At 35.4% G+C, this 22712-nt stretch overlaps 1 protein-coding gene across 2 annotated transcripts in view; it reads right to left on the reverse strand.

The window, feature by feature from the left end:
- Positions 1-3696, reverse strand: part of LOC135198017 (uncharacterized) — a 271907-nt gene extending 268211 nt beyond the window's left edge. For both annotated transcript variants that reach the window (XM_064225370.1, XM_064225368.1), the window contains exon 1: positions 3417-3696. The gene's annotated coding sequence lies outside the window, so the exon portion shown is untranslated. The remainder of the gene's footprint in view (positions 1-3416) is intronic.
- Between the last annotated feature and the right edge of the window lie 19016 nt (positions 3697-22712).

Consider the following 22712-nt stretch of genomic DNA (forward strand, 5'->3'; position numbering starts at 1 on the left):
ACGCTCATTATTCTTTAACTCTTCAACTGATGTTTTAATTGATCTTCATTGGAATTTGAGTCATGTAATATTATTGCATTTACTAGATATTATGCACGTTTTTTTTTTGGTCTCCACTAAATCTTTAAATATATAATAAGTTGCATCTATGAGAAATACCATTTTAGAATCAGTATTTTGAGAAATTAGAATTAGGTTGGTGCCAAAGACATGACATAACAGCTGTCATTAACTTGGGTCGAATTTGCTCAGAACTTTTCAGATATTTTATTTGTAGGCGGATGAACTGAGGAGCAAATCAGCTTCTCGGGAATTATTTAATGGTCAAAGTTACTGTGGTGTTAATAGCACTCGTACTGATGCCAGTGAGTCTGTGAATGGTAGTGAAAAAAGCGTAGCATAAAAAGAAAAAATATGTTGACTTTTTCCTTGTCACTTTTCTCAGTCTTTGTAATATCACATAGATATGGGTATCGTAGAATAAATATAAAAACATTTCATTTTCGTTTATTATTATTATTATTATTATTATTATTATTATTATTATTATTATTATTATTATTATTATTATTATTATTATAAATACTTATGGTAGCATAAGTCTCGAAATGGAGAAACAAACCCACAGTTATGTATGGCTGCAAATATATTTAACAATAAATCTAAACAGATTCCCGACAGTTCTCTGTTTAGATTTATTTTTTAATGTATTTGTTCCCGTACATAACTGTGGATTTGTTTCTCCGATGTTGTTTTTGTTGTTGTTATTATTTATTTATTATTATTCCTTTATTATTATTATTATTATTATTCATTATTATTATTTTCTATCACAGTCCTACAATTCGACTGGGTGGTATTTATATTGTGGGGTTCCGGGTTGCATCCTGCCTCCTTACGAGTCCATTTTTCTTACTATGTGCGCCGTTTCTAGGATCACACTCTTCTGCATAAGTCCTGGAGCTACTTCAGCCGCTAGTTTTTCTATATACCTTTCCAGGGATCTTGGGATAGTGCCTAGTGTTCCTATGATTATGGGTACAATTTCCACTGTCATATCCCATATCATTCCTATTTCTATTATCAGGTATTGATACTTATCCATTTTTTCCCTCTCTTTCTCTTCAACTATGGTGTCCCATGGTATTGCGACATCAATGAGTGATACTTTCTTCTTGACTTTGCCTGATCGTTTTCTATCACTCCTTCAGGTTGGTGCTCGTACCACTTATTACTGCAAGGTAGCTGATGTTTCTTGCACAGGCCCAGTGGAGGGCTCTTGCCAGTGAATCATGCCTCTTTTTGTACTGGTTCTGTGCAAGTGCCGGACATTCGCTTGCTTTGTGGTTTATGATTTCATTTTTCGTATTGCACTTCCTACATATGGGAGAGATGTTATTTCCATCTATCGTTCTTTGAACATATCTGGTTCTTAGGGCCTGATCTTGTGCCGCTGTTGTCATTCCTTCAGTTTCGTTATTATTATTATTATTATTATTATTATTATTATTATTATTATTATTATTATTATTATTATTATTATTATTATTCAGAAGATAAACCCCAATTCATATGGAACGACCCCAAAGAAGCCAGTGACTTGTAATTTAGGCTTCCAAAGAACATGGTGTTCATTTGAAAAAATAAAGTTACAGAAGATAACAGGAAATAAAAAAAAAGATGTCATTAATTAAAACAGAATAAAGGCAAATGAATAAAAATATATAAAAAATATGAGGAAATTAGTGAATGCAAGGAGAATATTTTTATGGTAGCAATGCTTAGCATCTTCTCTTGAACATTTGAGGTTCACAGCGATGATAATGTTTCTGTGAAATGTGTGGTTCCTTAACTATATCTCTTTGACATGCTGTAATACAGTAAAAACAAGCACCTTTTGAATAAGCATTTCATTTTTATTTCCATCAGTGCCTCGCCAGCAGATTCCATTCTCAGTGAACCAGCTCTGGTAGTGATCATTTGCAACCAGAGGCTGGGATTATACTCACTGTTTGCTGTTGGTTTTGCAATTTTGCTGCCATTTTGGGTCAATGATTAATCCTTGGACATATTAGGGGATGAACTGAGGCTTTCATGAATAGGAAATTTTATTTTTTATTTTTTATTTTCTTTTACCCATACGAATGCACATTTGCATGAATAGTATACAGTCGATTCCACAACAATTGTTTTTCTATATTTTTAATTTTGTCGTCATTTCCCGTTTTATATTCTTTCTAAGTTTTGTTTAAGCTTCATTTTCCGTTCCTGATTATTCTATAAATATTACAAGTACGTCATTATATTGCCTTCCGACGAGAAAATCAGATATTATCCAATTCCTTGCCCCCTAATCGGTATACATCCAGTTTTTTTTCCAAAGAGATACAATAGGATGCATTTATTTAGTGTCCAAATGTGAATATGATTATTTGAATGGCTAACCGATGATGAGCTTCGTTAACTTACTTACTAAATAGTAGGAGAACGTCTGCTCTTCAGAACTTCAAAAGGAGGAATGATGATTCTAATTTACGTTTCGGTAAATTAACCCTTTGTTGAAAATTCCATTGAATCGAATGTTTTCGCTGCAAGACGAACTTTATTTGATTAACAAAACCAGTCGCATAAAATCATATAAAATAAAGAAAATACATGTGTAAGTAAATAGAATTTAGTGAGTCGTGAACAAGACCACTCCAATCACGTGTGTTTAGCATAGGCAAATGATAATGAAATACTCATTATTAAAACAAAAAAAAATCATTTTACTTCGAATGGACATCGTTCATCAAGCGTGTAATGAAATACTGAAAAAAAAAAATTTAAAACATTTTTGCTTTGCAATCAAATACGAGAGTGCATTCTTTACTTTCTAAACAGTTGCAACACGAAGAATCATTTTCTCTCCATGCATTCATTACGCTTGGTCTACAGATACATTGAAACTAACTATAAAAAGGAAAGCTATTTTACCAATTTGTGCTTTTGAAATGCAATTCAGAGCTTGCCTTGTTTAATGGATGGTCTCCTGATTGGTGGAATTACGAGAGAGACTATTTCTATTTTCATAAGTGAATGATGATGACTTTTTTATGATTTCATGCAAAACGGTTGATTATGTCGTTGAGAAAACAGGTAATTTATTTTTGTAATATAAACTTCCTTTAAAATAGATTAGTGACTCTTTAGTTTCAGCTTCAGATGAAATAATTTAATTTGCATAGTTTCCTTATTGGTAGGGCAATTCTCTCTCTCTCTCTCTCTCTCTCTCTCTCTCTCTCTCTCTCTCTCTCTCTCTCTCTCTCGCTCTCTCCTCTCTCTCTCTCTCTCTCTCTCTCTCTCTGTCATTTTCACAAATAACATTGACAACAACATCCTTTATTCGAGCAAAACTTGGCTGTACAGTATCTTACCGGGTCTGAAGAGCAGATGATTGTCAAACACACACAAACACACGACACGGATTTGAAATTCAAAGTTTTAATTTTAAAACAATCTAATAAACAAAGTTCAGAAACTCCCGCCAAGTTTTCCTGTAGTCTGACCACGAAGTTTTCCGCCGTCACTCTTACAGGAGTTCCAGTATTTAAAAACTTAAAGTGATAAGCGTCCAAGTGAGACGGAGAGAGGCCAGCCTATAGATATGTAAAAGTCCGGCTGGAGCGCGCGAGCAGCGTACGTCCAGCGCGCTGGCTAAACACACACTGAAGCCTTCACGTGTGATGGTGGCCGGTGCACTCTCACACCTGCCCTCTGCCATCAGTGCCAGATACTGCTGCAATTTTTGTCAGTTTTATTTCACATCCCTTTGCTAATGGCTTTGTGAATAATGGAGCCAGTTTCTCAATGGAAATGTCATTCCTCGGTATTTTGAGCCTTCAGTTCTCTGGCAACACGAGACTAAGTGAAACAAGGGTTGGTTAACCCGTAGAGTTGTACAGTTCCTATTCTTCAATAATTATCTAATTTATTTCGTAATTGTCGTGTCATCCTTACATAAAATTGTTTTAAGGCGTGTTTTTTCTCCAAAATACAGCATTCTGGATTTTAAGGTACACTGTAAACTAAGGATGAAATCGGGGCGCATTTTTTAAAATAAATAAACCTTTTATCCCTCCATAAAAACATTTTAATCATTGCCATTCTAAAAACTTCTGATAATTAACTTAACATTTATTGTTTTCTGGTTGCTAGATGAAGACATAAGAGATATTAGGCTGATGATAATATGTGTGTGTGTGTGTGAGAGAGAGAGAGAGAGAGAGTCGTGCATCTGTACACGTAGGATATGTGTCCCTCCGGCTTTTTTTTTTTTTTTTTCAAAGCTAAGAACTGACAACAATGAAACTGGTCATACATTTGCTTTATTATAAATGAACCGTCATTATTTTTATTGAATATGCAATCATCCGCAGTCCATTGTAACATCTCATACGAACGATGCAATTCATATTGAAAATGTTTCGCAACTGATTCCTAACTGACAAGTGGTGGTAATCTATGATATGTAACCATCGTAACAAAATGCCATTGTACATTATTTAAATGTACAATAGCATTTCTGGGAATAAGATATGACTTGAGAGATTAGGACTGAGACAGTCTGCAAAAGAAATGCCATTGTTGCTGTCAGTCCCATCCGTTTCCCAAATATTTGTGTCGATGTTTACTAAAACATCAAAACTTATGTTGACATATCGTGCTTTTCCTGCAGCTTAATGCATACATACTAAATAATGTGATTGTTATTTTCCTAATCATAGAAGTAGAGTTTTGGCAATTTTTTTGGTACCATGCTGCTCTCGTAATCTTGCGGGCCGACGTTCGCCTCCCGTCAGGGGCGAATAAGTGAGTCGGTCTACCAGTCGTTATCACCGCGAGTGACGTCATGGTGGGGTGCTGGGGTTACCTGGCTGACGTCAGCCCGAGAAGCAATAGCTTTGGGGAGGACTGAAACTGACGCCTTTGACTTTGACTTTTGAATTGAAAAATTGATAACTCGGAAATGACACGAAGCTGACGCCTATAAGTAACATATCTTTTAACTATAGATTTTGAAATCTGTAGGTGACATGGTCATTAACTGTTGATAAATTTCAGTCATACATTTGATATGAGTTTTAGATGAAGAGAAGTTTAATCTTGTATGAAAAGGTTTTTAGTTCAAGATTTATATTGTCCTCGGGTAAACTTCTAAAAGCCTTTCTGAAACAGAACATATCTACCTCAGCAAAATATTAACCACTGGGGATAGTCGCATACGAAACTGATTGGATGGTTGCTTCAGATTAAATGGGGTCTATACTAGAACGAACCCTTACCCAAGGGGGGTTCCGATCACAATCCCGAATGTCAAAATCCCTAAACTTAAAATCCCGAATGAATTAAAATCCTGAATTATCAAAATCCCGAATCTTAAAATCCCTAATTATCATAATCCCAGTAAATTATACATTTGTCTTAACCATCTCTCTCTCCCTCTCTTGTACGAGCTTGGGGCAATTACCATTTTAGGCTTCTTGTAACGATGTCTTTTAGTTTAGTCTGTTCCTGTGTTATCGTAAAGTCACTTCTCCATTGTGGTCTACAAAATACTAAAAGCGTAAAGCCCATAACAACAGTGGAAAAGATCTGTGAAATTGTTCCTTCGCAAAAAGGTTTTAATAAGTTAAATGCACATGGCTATTTGATGGTGAAAGAGAAAAGTTTAAACAATAGATGCTACTGGTGTTGTGAAAGTAGGAAACTGCTTAATTGCAAAGGCCGAGCAATAACCATATTTTCAAATGGACAACATATTCTTAAAAAAACTGTAGACCACAACCATTCACCCAATGCAAGTGCAGCGAACGTTTCGAAGATCATAGGTGAAGTAAAAAACCAAGCTAAAAACACAAAAGATGCCCCATGTCAGATTATACAATCGTGTACAACCACTGCTAACCCGGAAATTGTTCCATGTTTGCCATCAAAAAAGAATTCGGCAAGCTCATCATCTTCCAGAACCAAAAACTATTATTGATATAGAAGTTCCTCTGGTGCTGCAAAAAACATTAAATGCTGAATTGTTTTTAGTGAAGGATTCGACTCTAGAAGGAGAGAGACTTCTAATGTTTACCACTAAAGCTAGTGTAGAGAAACTAGCACATGCTTCAATGTGGATCATGGACGGAACCTTCAAAACTGTCCCCACAATTTTTTATCAGCTTTACACAATTCATGCCCCTGTTTGCTCAGATACCACTAGAACATATCCGCTAGTATATATTCTAATGACAGGAAAAAGTGAGTCACTTTATAAACGGTTATTTGAAGATATGATAGACTTTGCAGACGAGAATGGATTGTGTTTAAACCCTCGAATCATAATGACAGATCAAGAGTTAAGTGTAATCAAAGCCACAAAAAGTGAATTTGAAGCGGTTACCAATAAAGTTTGTTTTTTCCACTTTGGCCAGTGCATTTGGCGCAGACTTCAGTCAAGTGGATTGGCTATACGATATGGTAACGACGAAAATATCAGTCTAAAACTGCGTCGTTTGTTTGCATTAGCATTCCTTCCATCTGCTAAAATGCCAGGAGCTTTCGATGAACTGAAACTGCATCTGCCTGATGAAGCTCATGAAGTTGTCGATTGGTTTGAAACTAATTATGTGCATGGCAGAATAAGAAAATATCTGCGCAACGGTGTAGCTGTTCGATCGCCTCCATTGTTTCCACCAAATTTGTGGTCTCTGTATGAATGCTTCCAAAGTGGATTTCCTCGTACCCAGAACAATGTCGAAGCATGGCACAGGCGATGGGAAAATTTAGTAGGCAATGCGCATGTCGGTGTTTATCGCATAATTGGTGAGTTTCAAAAAGAGCAGCAGCACGTAATGAATGAATGTGAACGCATTCTTCGAGGCGAGTCTTGTCCAGAAAGAAAAAAATGTGTTATCCGTCGTGAAGAAAGGATACAAAATATAGTTAACGATCGTGAAAACCGACCAGATCTTATGAACTATCTTCGGGCTATTGCTCATAATCTTTCATTTTAAAATATTTCCATAATCTAGTTTTAAATGTTTTAATGTATTCTCAATGATTCAAATACTGTTTTGTAAAGGTGTTGAAATAAAGGTATTTCTTCTTTTTCTCTTTTGTTTTAAGTTTCCCCACAAAGTTAATCCTTTAATGATGTCGGACAAATCACTGGTTTCCTTGCATATGGGACAATTACTGGTAATTTCAGACAAACGAATATATGAAAAGAGAGAAAGAGAGAGAGCTGGCAATGGCCTACAAACAAAATTAATAAATAAATAAAGTATAGCCATATTCAGTAAAATACTGAATAAGAAGATAGAACGAATAACAAATACTAAGTAAAATTTGTACAGGGTGTGTAAGGGGTATGTAATTGAAATTATAAAATATACTGTAAATCACCTAGATAGATAGGGAATTACACAAAAAAGAGAGAGAAAAGAAGGAAAGAATAAAAAAAGAGAGAGAGAAAAAAAAAACTTAAGGAATGGAGATTGGCTAGTTTTCGGGATTCTGATCTTTCGGAAATCTAAATTTCGGGATTCTGATAATTCAGGATTTTAATACATTCAGGATTTTAAGTTTCGGGATTTTGACATTCAGGATTTTAAGATTCGGGATTATGAACCAAACCCATATATATATATATATATATATATATATATATATATATATATATATATATATATATATATATATATATATATATATATATATATATATATATATATATATGAGAGAGAGAGAAAATTGCCCTTCATGTATACGCGACTAACCTGTGTACGGATTTAAGAGGAAAACTGAAAAGTAATATCTTTGGGAATCAAATAAAAGAAATTTTGTAAAACAGAAAAGATTGGGCTTATGGTAAACGAACCAAGCAAGGATTTCTTCCTACTCTTACGTTGCCATTAGCGACCCTACTTCGAACAGGGTCTTTGAAAATTACCTCCATCTTTAGATACGGGAGACGAGATATACGACGTCAATTAAGAATCTAAATCTAATCAGGATTTACTTTTCATTGATATCCAAATAAAGCTAGTTTTTCCTTTTGCTTAAGTCTGCGTGTGCGTATTTTACATTCCAGATAAGGGCTTTCTTTCGTCGCAATCGATTTCCTTAGCTGCTTTCGTTTCAGGAAAAATAAGCCCTTAAACCGCGGAAGTAAAAACTGTGCGATGCTAATAAGTGATGTAAAAATATTTAGACATTTCAGAAAGGGTTTTCCAGTATGGGAAATATTTAAATATATTTCTTTTCTTGTAGCATTTTCCTTCTTTTTTGCTCCCAAGTTTTTTGTTAGACTTGATTAATTGCGTGTCAAAAAATTATTTTGAACTTTTTTCCATTTTAATAAAAGCGTGTTTTAAAATTTTTTATATATTGTAAATCTTGAGATGCAATTGTTTTTCCCACAAGCATCCCACAGCAAAGAAAAGCGTGTCCCATCGGTCTCATGAAGAAATGCCTATTCATGGGATGTTTTCCCCACCGACGGGTCCATAACTCTTTATCATTCACTCTTTTACCTTGAGGTACAAAAGTTCTTCTGACCACTGGCATTTCCTCTGGCAGAAATATCCAGGTTGTATCACCTACTGTCTATTTTCCTTCAAGAGGAAGGTGGCAGAAGAAGTTAGCAGCCTTCCGGTTCTCTGTTAGTTCTTTGGAATTGAATGTAATATACAATTTAGGGCGAAGGCCAAACGCTGGAACCTATGAAGTCATTTAGCGCTGGAAGGAAAATTGAGAGGGAAAAGTTTCAGACGTGTAACAGAAGGAAAGCCTCGCAGTTACACTCTGTAACAATTTTCAGAAGATGGTGTAAATTAAGATGGAAGAAAGAATGCGAATGGGGATACAGTACGTACAAGGAATGAAAGGGTTTGGAGGTAGGGGTCGAAGGGACCTCGTGCAGAACCTCAAGTAGTGCCTACAGTGAATAGCGTGAGGTGCACTGACTGCCCGACCTCCCTACGAGGACTAAGCTTTTTAGGTTGAGGTTGTTAGTCCCCCGCACAACCCCTACCTAACGGATGCCCGGATATATCTTAATGTTCTCTTAAAATACTGACCAGGTCTAGTGCTGCTTAATTTCGTTTAATCGTAAGCTATATGTATGCATTAAATCTCTGATTTGTCTTATTTCATTGCTTTATTTGATAAAAGTTTTTTGCACTAATCTAATGAAATCTGTGAGTTGTAAATTATTGAGCATTCTTGATTTGCCTTTTCAGTAATTCGTCTGCTTTGTTTGTCTTGCCAAAACGTTCAAAGCAAAATTCCCTTACAGATTACCACATTTTCAGTAAAACATGATTTTGTTGACAAAAGAATTATTGAAAAGAAAAATGTCATTACAAGATTACTATTGTCATATCTGTTAAATAAAGATAATAGACCTTTTTGTGAAATTGACCACTGACACGATATAGCAGACGAATTTTTTAGGGAAACTGTCATGAAATGAAACCGTTAAAAGGTATGAATATAAACTTTGCATCGGAATATCGCGGATTTTATTTAATTTGGCTTTAATCTCTCCGACTTTAAGTTATTTTAGCCCTTAAATTATCTTCTATCGAAAGCCTCCAGGTTAAGAAGTTTCAAAACGTTTCCAGGCATCCCAGCTAATATCCTAAATTGTATTAATTTTCCGTAACCCCCACTGTGTTACCTTCTTGGCTGACTTGCGATTTTTATTCCATATGCAATATTAAATAGGAAACAGATGGAATTTTTTTTAACAATATTCGAAAAATCAGAGACAATATCTTATGTCCCTGCTGTAAGTTACCAGTTACTCATTTATTATAGTTTTACGTGAAGCTTTTAAATTGTCAAGTTCTGGTTCGCTCGTATGCTGGTCAAATAACTGAGACGCCTTTTCCGAAATATTAGTTTCAATAATCAATAAATGTTTACTTCTTTTTCTGAGTTACTATTAATTTTATCTGTATTTGTTCTTTAGTTCTGATTCCCCCCTTTGAATGCTGTCTGCATCTTGTTTTACAAGACGACTTAGTACAACTCCCCAAAAATGTCTGTATTTTTTTTTAAAATCTAACTTTTTTAGCGATACATATTTTTCAGTTACTGTTTTGATCCAAACAAGTTCCTCTATTTGTCTATACAACGATTTTTTAAATGTTATTTTATGTTTAACTTTCACCGTTGCGTCAACTTCTACAATTCGTCTAGCTTGTTATTATCAACACCCACAGAAAAATACCTTAAAGTTATTGCGTTTCTGAGTGAAAAAATGCTTTACCAGTACTTAACTGTACTAGATAATAATATTTCTTTATCTTTTTTACACTCTCTTTCCTATATTATCATAGACATTTCTACATATTAGTATTCAAAACTGTAAACAATAGTTATTTATTGCAAAATCTCTGAATTAAGATAGTTACTTGTTAATGTTTTTATTTCGATTTAATTTTAAAAATGTTTGCAACATTAATGTACAACCTTTTGAATCAAGAAAAACTAGGAATTATTTGTAATGCATATTTGATATCACTTTTAGCGAATTTCTCATATTCTTGCAATAAATCGCAGGCTACATCTTCATTATAAACGAAAAGAAGTTGCCAGTTACTATATATTTTTACTTCTATCTTAGTTACTCATACTCTTAGTAGATGTCAATAGCGGCGTTTGCCCACAATTGTTGGAAGGATAACGAGATAAATATCAAATACGAAAATTATATGAAAATATTGTTAAATGAATTGAACTACTAAAATATTCATGCTTTGAATATGAGTGTGCAATTTAGTGTCTTTGAAATTAGATGTTTCATTGATATGATTATAGACGATATCCGTACTTAAATTTGTTTGGCTTCGTTTCCCATTCAGAGGACCGGCGGGACTGGGAGGCCGGCTGCCGCCTGGTTAGCACCGTCCCTAACTGTGGGGTATATCTCGTTTTCACGTTTTATTTGACAGTTTTGGGAGTCCTTTTGGTGTTTAGTAACCGATAAACGTTTGATATGTAGGTAATTAATCTAGGCACTTCAGGTAATTATGAGTTTCATAGACATAAATTGTCATATTCTCAAGTAATTAAACAAGCCAGCCACTCAACTAGTGGGTGGCGAGTGGCTCTCTTCTCTCCACTTCATCTTTACCCAGTTCTGGGTGACAGATTAATCAGCAGATAATTCATCGGGGCTTGCTTTCATGCAGAGTCATAATTAATCTTTTTGACTTTGTAAAGAGTTATATCTGGCTAATGATTGATTTAGTGCCTGGATTTACTGAAACAAGATGTAAAACTAGTTAATACTGTGCCAGTCCCTCAGAACAATGGCTGCAAGTACTAGAATATCATAACGAAGGAACCATAGGACAGGCTGGGACAAAGAAGAGTAACTACCTAACTATACCAGACTTAATGGTGAAATCCTCTAGCATGGCATCAAAAGTTCAAATGGTTGGAGCTACTTTTTTTTTTTTTTAATGATACTATAACTGGAGGACTTAGGCCATGGTAGTAATGTAGGAGACCAATAAATCTAGGCTAGGCTTAACATCATGAACAGCGAAAGAAGGAAGTATTCAGTTAGACACTATCCTAATAAGGAGCAATCATTTGTGTAATAAAGGTAAGTTCTCAAGTGCCCAAATTAATAGGGAGCTGGGTTTGTTACATCAATACCAATTCTCCATACCTAGTGAAAATGTTGCATTGTTCTGGTGGTTTACTACGAAAAACATACAGTAATCTCTTGCAAGTTTATTCCTACATAGATATTCACCAATGAATATAGGGCTAGTTTCGAGTTTTGCTTGAAGCTTTTCAATTCTTAGCCAGGATGCGACTTTCCTAGTTCTATAATGGCCGTGAAAAGAAGCCAAACCTCATCTTCTCTATTAGGCTATCCTATGCCTCAGTGGTAATATTTTGAGAATTTTGCAGCTTTCATTTGGAAATGTTGTTACATGGATATTACTGAAATTTGATTTGTGTTTTGCTTCCAATTTTCGCTAAATGATTGGGATTTTGGTGGGGCAATACACAAAAAGAGTAAAATAGTAGTATGCAGTCAACCTAACCTTGTGTGCTGTGTGCCTTGTCCTCGCTCTCTCTCTCTCTCTCTCTCTCTCTCTCTCTCTCTCTCTCTCTCTCTCTCTCTCTCTCTCTCTCTCTTAGCCGTACAGTGGAGACCTAACATTACCAGACCTAACCTAGGGTGCTGAGTTTTGACTTGGCTAGGGACCTTTATCTCCTGATCACACCTCCCCATTAACATAACATAGGTCGTTAGTTCCTTACTTACCTGTTGTGTGGTGTCACTTTATAAATAATTAAGGACCTGGTGATCTAGGTTAGGTTAGTTGTAAAGGTTGGTCCAGAAGTCAGTACAATCAGATGTGCATCATAGATGTCTGTCATAAACTTAAAAATTTTTAAATTAAATTTTAGCCTGAAACCATGTAAAACATGTCTCAGGAACAAACAGAATTTTTAAGTTTATGACAGACATCTATGATGCACATCTGATTGTACTGACTTCTGGACCAACCTTTCCAACTAACCTAACCTAGATCACCAGGTCCTTAATTATTTATAAAGTGACACCACACAACAGGTAAGTAAGGAACTAACGACCTATGTTATGTTAATGGGGAGGTGTGATCAGGAGATAAAGGTCCCTAGCCAAGTCAAAACTCAGCACCCTAGGTTAGGTCTGGTAATGTTAGGTCTCCACTGTACGGCTAGGAGAGAGAGAGAGAGAGGCAAGGACACAGCACACAAGGTTAGGTTGACTGCATACTACTATTTTACTCTTTTTGTGTATTGCCCCACCAAAATCCCAATCATTTAGCGAAAATTGGAAGCAAAACACAAATCAAATTTCAGTAATATCCATGTAACAACATTTCCAAATGAAAACTGCAAAATTCTCAAAATATTACCACTGAGGCATAGGATAGCCTAATAGAGAAGATAAGGTTTGGCTTCTTTTCACGGTCATTATAGAACTAGGAAAGTCGCATCCTGGCTAAGAATTGAAAAGCTATAAGCAAAACTCGAAACTAGCCCTATATTCATTGGTGAATATCTATGTAGGAATAAACTTGCAAGAGATTACTGTATGTTTTTCGTAGTATTAACCACCAGAACAATGCAACATTTTCACTAGGTATGGAGAATTGGTATTGATGTAACAATCCATCAAAATTGTCATTCTGATTGCAAAAATTATATTAATGGCAAATTTACTTTCCTTTTGCAACAAATGGTGTAACAAACTAAAGGTCATTTCATTTCTATCTCGCGTTGTGATTGAGCTCCCAAACGACAGTGAACAGAAAGAATCCAAGTTATGAAGCTGAATATTTGGTAAATAGTAGTATTTTAATTAGGAATGAGGTAACGCCACGAACTGTGTTGAAGGGTTATCATGTTTTGTTTAGGTGATAACGCCTTAGGGGTTAGGCATGGATGGTAACCGAGGCTGTATCTTGACCCTACGAGATTGTGAGTATGCTTCAGTGGTTACCTTGTATTTAAAATCAAGTCCTTGAAGTTATCCTTAGGCAAGATGGGACTCACTCTTCAGGCCAAACTATTCGAGATTATCGCTTTCATTTCTGGTCATTGGTGTCCTTCCAGACTGTCATTATCTTGTGTAGTTCAGTTTTTTTGTTCGAGAAAGATGATTCTTAGGCATTTCTTGAGTTGCTAACAATATTAACTTCTTGAAAGGTATGTGTTTATGTAATCACATCATTGATCTAGATTGTAGACAGTATTATATAATGAGATTATAACATTGATCCTATTTAGAGATCCTGCAGCAAACCTCAGTATTATGCTGTTAGGTTTATTTAGACAGTATTTATTACAGTACCTATTGTTTACACATTAAATGTTATATATATTTCAGGATTTTTGTGTATAATACATTAGTAATATATCTAGAGTTGCAGTATAGGGAAGGTACAGATTCTACAATACCCACCAGAGATGTATTGCTTGTGATGTGAGAAGTACTAACATAATTAAGATAAATAAGGGTGTTTTAGTGTTTTGTCAGTTTATTATCCAAATCACAATTTAGGATAAGTTTCCAAGTCGTTTTTGTTGCATTAGCATGCAGTTTTGCCCTTTTATTATTATTTTTTCTTTCTTTTGTGGAGTATGAATAGATAAAGAACTAATTCTATTTAGGTCTTAGGTCATATGGGCAGTCTCCCTTACACTTTTAGTAGCCATAGGCTTTCGGGTTCATGCTGTCATGACCTTGTGGTATGTCTGGCTCACATAATCAACTTACATACATTACTTTGTATGAGGTCATCCACTGCTGTGTTAATGTGTACTTTAAACATGAATAATGTACCTTACAGAGTTCTTTTGACTCTAAGGAAGTACTTTTTTCCCCACTCTATTGTTTCTATCATTTAAGAAATGAATGGAAATATGAAAATGTGACTCACTGGTCTGTTCTAACTACCCTGACAACATTTAGCCAAAGTTTTGATGAATGTATTGGCAAAAATCTTAGATAAATAATTTAGTATTATCAATGATTGTGTTGAAGTTTCATAGATTTTGTAGAAGTGAGGTGTGTACTTATGCCAGAATTAAAAAACATTTTTACATTATATTTGCATAGTACATTGTATGCAGTTTGATGAATGTTGATTTTGCCTGAAAGTAGCCTTTGGGACTGGCAGCACTTGGCAAGTTAGTCAGGGACATGTTGCAGTTTGATGTGCATTACGGCAAGTATAGCACACAATTATGTTGAATATATTTGTTTACAAGTATGATAAGTGGTTGAACAGCAATCTGATGTAATTAGTTCATAACTGGATAGCTTAAAGGAAACATTGGATCTTGTGAATTCTCACCACAATTTTTTATGTTTGTTTTAACAGCTTGATTTAAAATTTATTTTTTATGGTTAATAGTACCTCTCACTGCCAAATTAGTTCTGGTCAAAAGCTAGGCCTTTCCTCGACGATTTAGGCCTTCTCACTGCTCTCTCTTGTGCTACTTCCATATTTACTGCTGTTCCAAGTGACTTCTCTACCCTTTTAGACATGGCCTTGGTGTATTTGTTATAAAGCATGGTTGATTTTTTTCTCAGAACAAAAATTGTTTAGAAGTTAGAAAATCAAAAAAACCAAGGTTACAGGAATATTGAATAGAAAGAATTTATCACACTACACTGAGATCTCAAAGACTGACATGAGTTTGACCTAAATGGAGGAGGGTTGAGAGGCAATTACCCTGAAATGCAATAAACTATATAAGTAGCAGGACAGTTGCCTGTAGGAAGTGCCAAGGAAATGAAGGATTAGCCCTGATAGGAGTCTGACATGAGTGCATAGGACAGAGGAGTGGAGGAAACTCACTTCATATCTAAACCCTTATGAAGGGAAAACCTCATTATCATCATAAATTATGATAATGAGAGAGTTGATTTACTAACTTGAATTTCTGAATAAATTCTCTGAGAGCCTCTTTAAGTCACCCTTCATACCTAACACAAGCAAAAGGAAGAAAGAAATAGGATCATTTTGTCTTTTAGATTCTCAGGCTTGTGAAATTGAACCACAGGTTCTTGTTTTTATTTTCTTACTCCAACGCTTCCAATCCTTTTGTTTTACTTTATTTAACTTAGGTAAATATGCACCATTTCTTATCAACAGCTGTTGTATACTGTGAGTGGGTCTTGAACTAACCAGCTATTGTGTTTAACCATACAAAGTTATTATTAGTAAATAGCGGCAGTTTGGATTTCAGAAACAAATTACGTTACTACATTGGAGTAAATGTTGTTGACTACAGTAGATGTAAGTCATGTTACTATAATTCAAGTAATGTCAATACACTGGAAGTAAGCGATGTTACTACAATGGCCCCAGTCTGAAAGGACAAAATGCTGTTTATTTCAAATTACACAGTAAAGATAAGGTAATATAATGGAGTCGTGAAAACACACACACACAATAATATATATATACACATGCACTAAGCTGCAAATGTCCTTTAATTAATATCTAATTCACTCTACTTATGTTAACCAAAGGAGAATTTTTGTTTATAAGAATTTGTCTGCTCATGGGCACGAACCATGAAACCAAGAATTCAGGACGCACAAGTGCTTTAAACCACACATGTATCACGAGAGGTGTGTGTGTGTGTGTATATATATATATATATATATATATATATATATATATTATATATATATATATATATATATATATATATATATATATATATATAATATATATAATGTGTATACAATAACTTACTTTCAACTTTTGATATAATTTCTATTGTTAACATATTTATTTATTTGTCTTATTTTGTTTCACTATAGTCTTTTGTAAATATTTAAAACTAGGTATCTGGCAATTGTACTACCTTTCCGTCCTCATGACGTCACAAAACGCATGTAGGAACAATAATATTTCTATACGGGCTGCTCTGTGAGCAAGAGCCCGTGCTGGCACAAGGCCAGCTTAATCTTAAACAACAACATAATATTTTTATTACGGGCTGCTCTGTGAGCAAGAGCCCGTGCTGACACAAGGTCAGCTTAATCAAAAACAACAACAACAATATTTGATATACGGGCTGCTCTGTGAGCAAGAGCCCGTGCTGGCACAAGGCCAGTTTAATCTTAAACAACAACAACAATATTTGTATCAGTACGCTTGATAACGTCAATACGTATAGGTTGACGAAACAGCTGTCGCGTTTTTGTAAAAATACTGGAGTAAATGGAAGAACCCCATTATGTGTCCATTAGTAACCTGAACAATGAAGTGAAGAAAATAATTAGAAAATATGAATCAATTTCAAAAAAGCTGGTAAACAGTGAAAAAGCCATTCTATTCAATGAATGTTGTATCCGTGAAAATGTGTTTCCCTAGAGTATATATGTATAATATACATGTATATATATATATGTATATATAGATATATATATATATATATATATAATATATATATATATATATATATATATATATATATACATATATATATATATGATATATACTAATATATAATATATATATACATATATGTATATATACATATAGATAATTAAGACATATTATTATTAAATCATAATAATCTTTTAGGGCACAATTTTTCACGGATATATATATATTATATTATCTATATAATTTACTATATAATATATAATATATATTAAATAAATATATATATATTATGTTCATATACACCTATATATATTTATACATATATATTATCTTACATATAAATACTTTTAGGGTCACAAGTTTTTCACGGATACAAACAATTCATTGAATAGAATGGCTTTTTTCACTGTTTACCAGCTTTTTTGAAATTGATTCATATTTTCTAATTATTTTCTTCACTTCATTGTTCAGGTTACTAATGGACGCATAATGGGGTTCTTCCATTTACTCCAGTATTTTTACAAAAACGCGACAGCTGTTTCGTCAACCTATACGTATTGACGTTATCAAGCGTACTGATACAAATATTGTTGTTGTTGTTTAAGATTAAGCTGGCCTTGTGCCAGCACGGGCTCTTGCTCACAGAGCAGCCCGTATATCAAATATTGTTGTTGTTGTTTTTGATTAAGCTGACCTTGTGTCAGCACGGGCTCTTGCTCACAGAGCAGCCCGTAATAAAAATATTATGTTGTTGTTTAAGATTAAGCTGGCCTTGTGCCAGCACGGGCTCTTGCTCACAGAGCAGCCCGTATAGAAATATTATTGTTCCTACATGCGTTTTGTGACGTCATGAGGACGGAAAGGTAGTACAATTGCCAGATACCTAGTTTTAAATATTTACAAAAGACTATAGTGAAACAAAATAAGACAAATAAATAAATATGTTAACAATAGAAATTATATCAAAAGTTGAAAGTAAGTTATTGTATACACATTATACATAAATATATATTAATTACATATATGTTTAATTAACTAAGTGTCAGTGTGCGCTCCTGTCCGCGTGTGGTGGTCTTGTTCCACGCGGTTGAAGGGCTGCCTCCTACACAAGGGCAAAGATCGGTCTGCCTCGCGTTGGATGTTAAGGTCGGGGCGTTGCATGGCGATGCTGACTGTTTCTGATATCCATAAACGATTGTAGTTGCCTTCCTTGTGTATTATTTTGGTGTTTGTGAGAAGTTCTTGTAAGGATGGTTTTTTATTGTGGGTATCCACAAAGTGCTGGTGAATAGCGCCTTGGTTTCTGTGGGCCTGCATGCAACGTTTGAGCGTAGCGGTTGTGCATCCGATATAGCATTTTTGGGGGGACTGACATTGCTCGTCAGCACAGACAAACTTGTATACTATATCAGACTCAACCTCCTCCTCCGTCGATGGAGCCGTACTATTTTTCATTATCAGTGAGGCCGTAAGGTTTGGCTTGCAGTAAATTCTTGCTGTTATTTTGTTATATGGTGCTAGGGGGGTGGTTTCTCTTCGCAGTATACCAAGGATGGCTTTCCTTTCATCTTCGTGGTGTTTGTTGTATGATATCTGATGGTATATCACTATTTCTTTGTTTTTGTCTTGTGTGTTGTCCCTCGGGGTCGGGTTATGGAAAGCCTCTAATCTCTTTTTGACAACTTGCTGGATCATGTCATCTGGGTAGCCGTTATTTATGAGCAGCTGTTGAACTCTGTTGATTTCTTCGTTCGTCGCTTTCCACGTCGAACAGTGTGTTATGGCGCGTTTTATGTATGCATTTACCACAGATCGTTTATATGCATCAGGGCATTCTCCTCTAGCATTTAAGCATCTCCCAGCATCTGTCTTTTTAGTGTATACGGTGGTATTGTATTTGTTGTTTTTCTGGGTCACAAGTACGTCCAAGAAGGGGAGCATTTTCTCATCACTTTTTTTCTACCGTAAAATTTAATGTAGAATTTGCCCGGAGTTTATTTACTAATTCATCTATGTCATTTTCGCCCTTTGTTGTGATAAAGATATCATCAACATATCTCCCATAGATTCTGGGTTTTGGGTGTTCTTCAAAAGTGACCTCTTCTGTGTGTGCCATGTATGCATTTGCAAAAAGAACCCCAAGGGGGGAACCCATTGCTACGCCGTCCTTTTGCCGATATATTTCGCCCCTATGTGAGAGGAATGGGGCTTCCTTTGTACATGCTTCTAGCATCTCTTTTAAGATCTTTTCGGGTATCGGTAATAGTGGTTTCTCAGAGCGGTATATCTTGTTCATGAGGATTTGTATTGTTTCATCCACTGGTACGTTAGTAAATAAACTTTCGACGTCCAGAGATGCTATGTCTTCGTCGGGTGTGGTGTCTTGCAGTAGATCGATGAATTCCGTCGATGATTTTAGCGAGAACGTACGGCGTTATAATTTCGTTCAATTTCTTAACCACTTTATACATGGGGGATGTCATTTGGGATATAATGGGCCGTAGTGGGTTTCTCTGTTTGTGGATCTTGACTATGCCGTAGTAGTATCCGGGTGCAAAGTCTCCGATGATTTTTGGAAAGCTTACTGTTCTCTGTTCGCTTTCTCTGTTAGTCTCATCATTTTCTTTTTCTGTTAGTCTCATCATTTTCAGCCACTTAAAAAAGACCCAACAAATGACCTCAAAAAGAAAATGATGAGACTAACAGAACTATTAACCTTTCTACCTAAAAAAAACACACAAACGGGCAAGAATTCCATGATAAAATCTAGAAAAACCTAAGTCTCTAGCAAGAAAAGTAACCAACAGACTATCGGCAAAACAAATTACAGTAGAACCGACTTTGCAGAAAAAAAATAATAGAAACTTAAGAGCTCACAAAATCTGACATCTTGAAAACCAAAAAATCAAAACAGACAGATTTCCTGAAGGCGGAACAACCACAAACTAATAGACTACATGAAAATATATGCAACATGCAGACATCAGAAGAAAACCGTGTCACAAACTACCAGAATTAATTTAGATTAGACTATAGAAAAAAGCTAGAGTACATTCTAAATTCAGAAGTATTACAAAATAAGAGACCAACTGAATGAAAAAAAAAAAAAAAACTCAGATTAAGTTTAGCAGATTGACTTTCTAAAAAGTGAAAGTATAACAATAAATCTCATAGAAGCAAAATTGCCACAAAATTACATTACATTACTATATCTGCCAAAACTTCGACACTTACAATTATAAATACAAAGCGTCAAACCTTTGAAAACTTGTACACAAATCCATTGACATCTTGAAGAGTAAATTTAACATTGGAATGAAAACCATGAGAATTTCTGACAATTTCTAAGTGTCTAATATTAAGTAACCCAACAACATGCAAATTAACTGTCAAATCAGTTAACGTTCTAGTTACATCTAAGTTACCTTAACGCAGTAAGGACTGCCAATGCAATTATGGCGCAATAAAATGGCTTTGCTAGCTGTGCATCTAAATATCCACAAAGCAATAAATGCAAATCACGTCTCACATATTCTCCTAGAAACAAGGGACCTTAAGCAATACCTACTCACATCAAGGCAATGTATATTCAGCAAATAATTTATTAAATTTAATTGAATTTCAATTTAATATAGAATTTAGGCCAAAGGTCAAACACTGGGATCTATGAAGTCACTTGGCTCTGAAATGAAAATTGACATTAAAAGGTTTGAAAGAACAAGAATATGAAAGGAGGCACAGTAAAAGGAACGTAAGAGGTTGCAGATAGGGATCAAAGGCAAGCTGCAAAGTACCTTAAGTAATGCCATCACTATATTCCAATGGGGAATTATTAATTTATTTCCAGCCACCACAAAGCTCAGTAAACCAATACAACACTTTTATTGCTTACTAATCTTCAAAGGAAGCCTTTGAACACCTGACGTCAATGAACTATCATAAACTCAATTTAGTATTTCAGAAGCTGAGACTGAAATGACCCATCAATCAAAAGACCTTGAGTTTATAGGCGTATTGAAATGACTAGAATTAGAAAGACTGTAGTTCTTGAACTGAAGCCTTTTTCTGCAAAAGAAACAATTGCATTAGCTATTTAATGAGAGGAAAAGTTGGATACAATAAGCCTAAATTTAACTAACGAATTATTCTAGATACTCTTTTAGGCAACAAAGGCCAAGTGCTGGGACCATTAAGCGCTGAAAATGAAATTGAGACTAAAGGCCTGTCCACACGAGCGGGCCTGATCGGCGTGCTCCGGGGTTGATGGACAAATTCTGGCGGCTTACTCGTGAATGTTGTCCACAGTCCACACCGCTGCGCGCTGAGGCGATGGAGAGGAGGGCGTGCCCGACGATGCTAGTAGTGTGTTCAGTGCGGTATGATAAACATGGTGCCTACCGCAAAGAAGAAGATATTGTGTAGCATGATAATTGCTGTGTGTGCGATGAAAGAGAAGAAAAAGAAGAGATTATGGTGCAAAGAATTGCTCAGTAAAAGAAATGTATATGGTTAACGTACGTCTGCCAGGGTCGAAGCTCAAGCCATCGGGCACCACCATGATGATTTTGATTCAATAACCATCGGGCAATTTGACGCTTTGCCCGCCAAGTGTGCCCGTTAGAGGGGAGGTCCGCCGATCAGGCCCGGTCGTGTGGACAGGCCTTTAAACGGTTTGAAAGGCATAAATGGAGGAAAACCTGGCAGTTGCACTATGATTCAGTTGTTAGGAGAGGCTGGGAAGTAAGAAGAAACATACCATAACATCAGAGATGTTCAAATATCATCCAGTATCGCCCAGTGCAACGAATTAATTAATCTCGTACCACATGCAGTTTTAAATGCTACCTTCAACTTATCTGAAACTGCCAACTAACAAATTCTAAGAAAATGGTAGACATGTGTCATTACTTAGAAAATGTGCTTTAGAGAGGCATTTTTAATATTCAGTGTGTCAAAACTGAACAGCGTTTATTCCATGAAAATGTAGATATAAAATTTCATGCATATAGTGTGCGCATTTGCCAACTATCCTTTACCGTGAGTTACACCATCAATATGATTTACCAAGACTAAAATATCCGATGTCGATAATCAGATCTTCTGTAATACGATTGAGTTACAACTTCTGTCATCAGCAGTACAAGTGACTCGGTTAAAAATATATGTAAGAGTCCTTCTCCACCCGTATTCAATGTTTAGGAATGGAATGGAATATTATATAGCATTTTGGCCAGGCTAAGCGTTGGGACATATGAGAGTAGAAAGGATTGAAGGGTATAACAAGAGGAAAATCTCGCAGTCACACTATAAAACAACTATTAGGAGAGGGTGAATAGTAAAATAGATCAAAGAGAATATGAACGGAGGCACGCCAAAAGGAACGAAAGGGGCTGGAACTAAGGGCCGAAGGTCCGCTGCAAAGAACCTTATTTATGTAACATCTAGTGCATCGCATGAGGAGATTAAATGTTTAATATTCCATCTGAATGTCCTCTGTTCAAGTTATTTTATATTTTCTTAAGTCAACTTTCATTCCCACTTTATTAATTTCAAATAATAATAATAATAATAATTTTTTGTTCGCACCGGCCTGGAATGAACTACCATGCCAGATATTTCATCATAGCTGAGGATCAGAGATTCTCAATGCTTGCTCCTTGTACTAAAGCCCTGGCTTCATTGAGTACATATTACTTTCTTTTTCTCAAAACCATTAAAAATATAAAAAATAACGAGGAAAACGACCGGTCG

This window comes from Macrobrachium nipponense, chromosome 21 (assembly GCF_015104395.2).
Source record: "Macrobrachium nipponense isolate FS-2020 chromosome 21, ASM1510439v2, whole genome shotgun sequence".
NCBI classification, from domain to species: Eukaryota; Metazoa; Arthropoda; class Malacostraca; order Decapoda; family Palaemonidae; genus Macrobrachium; species Macrobrachium nipponense.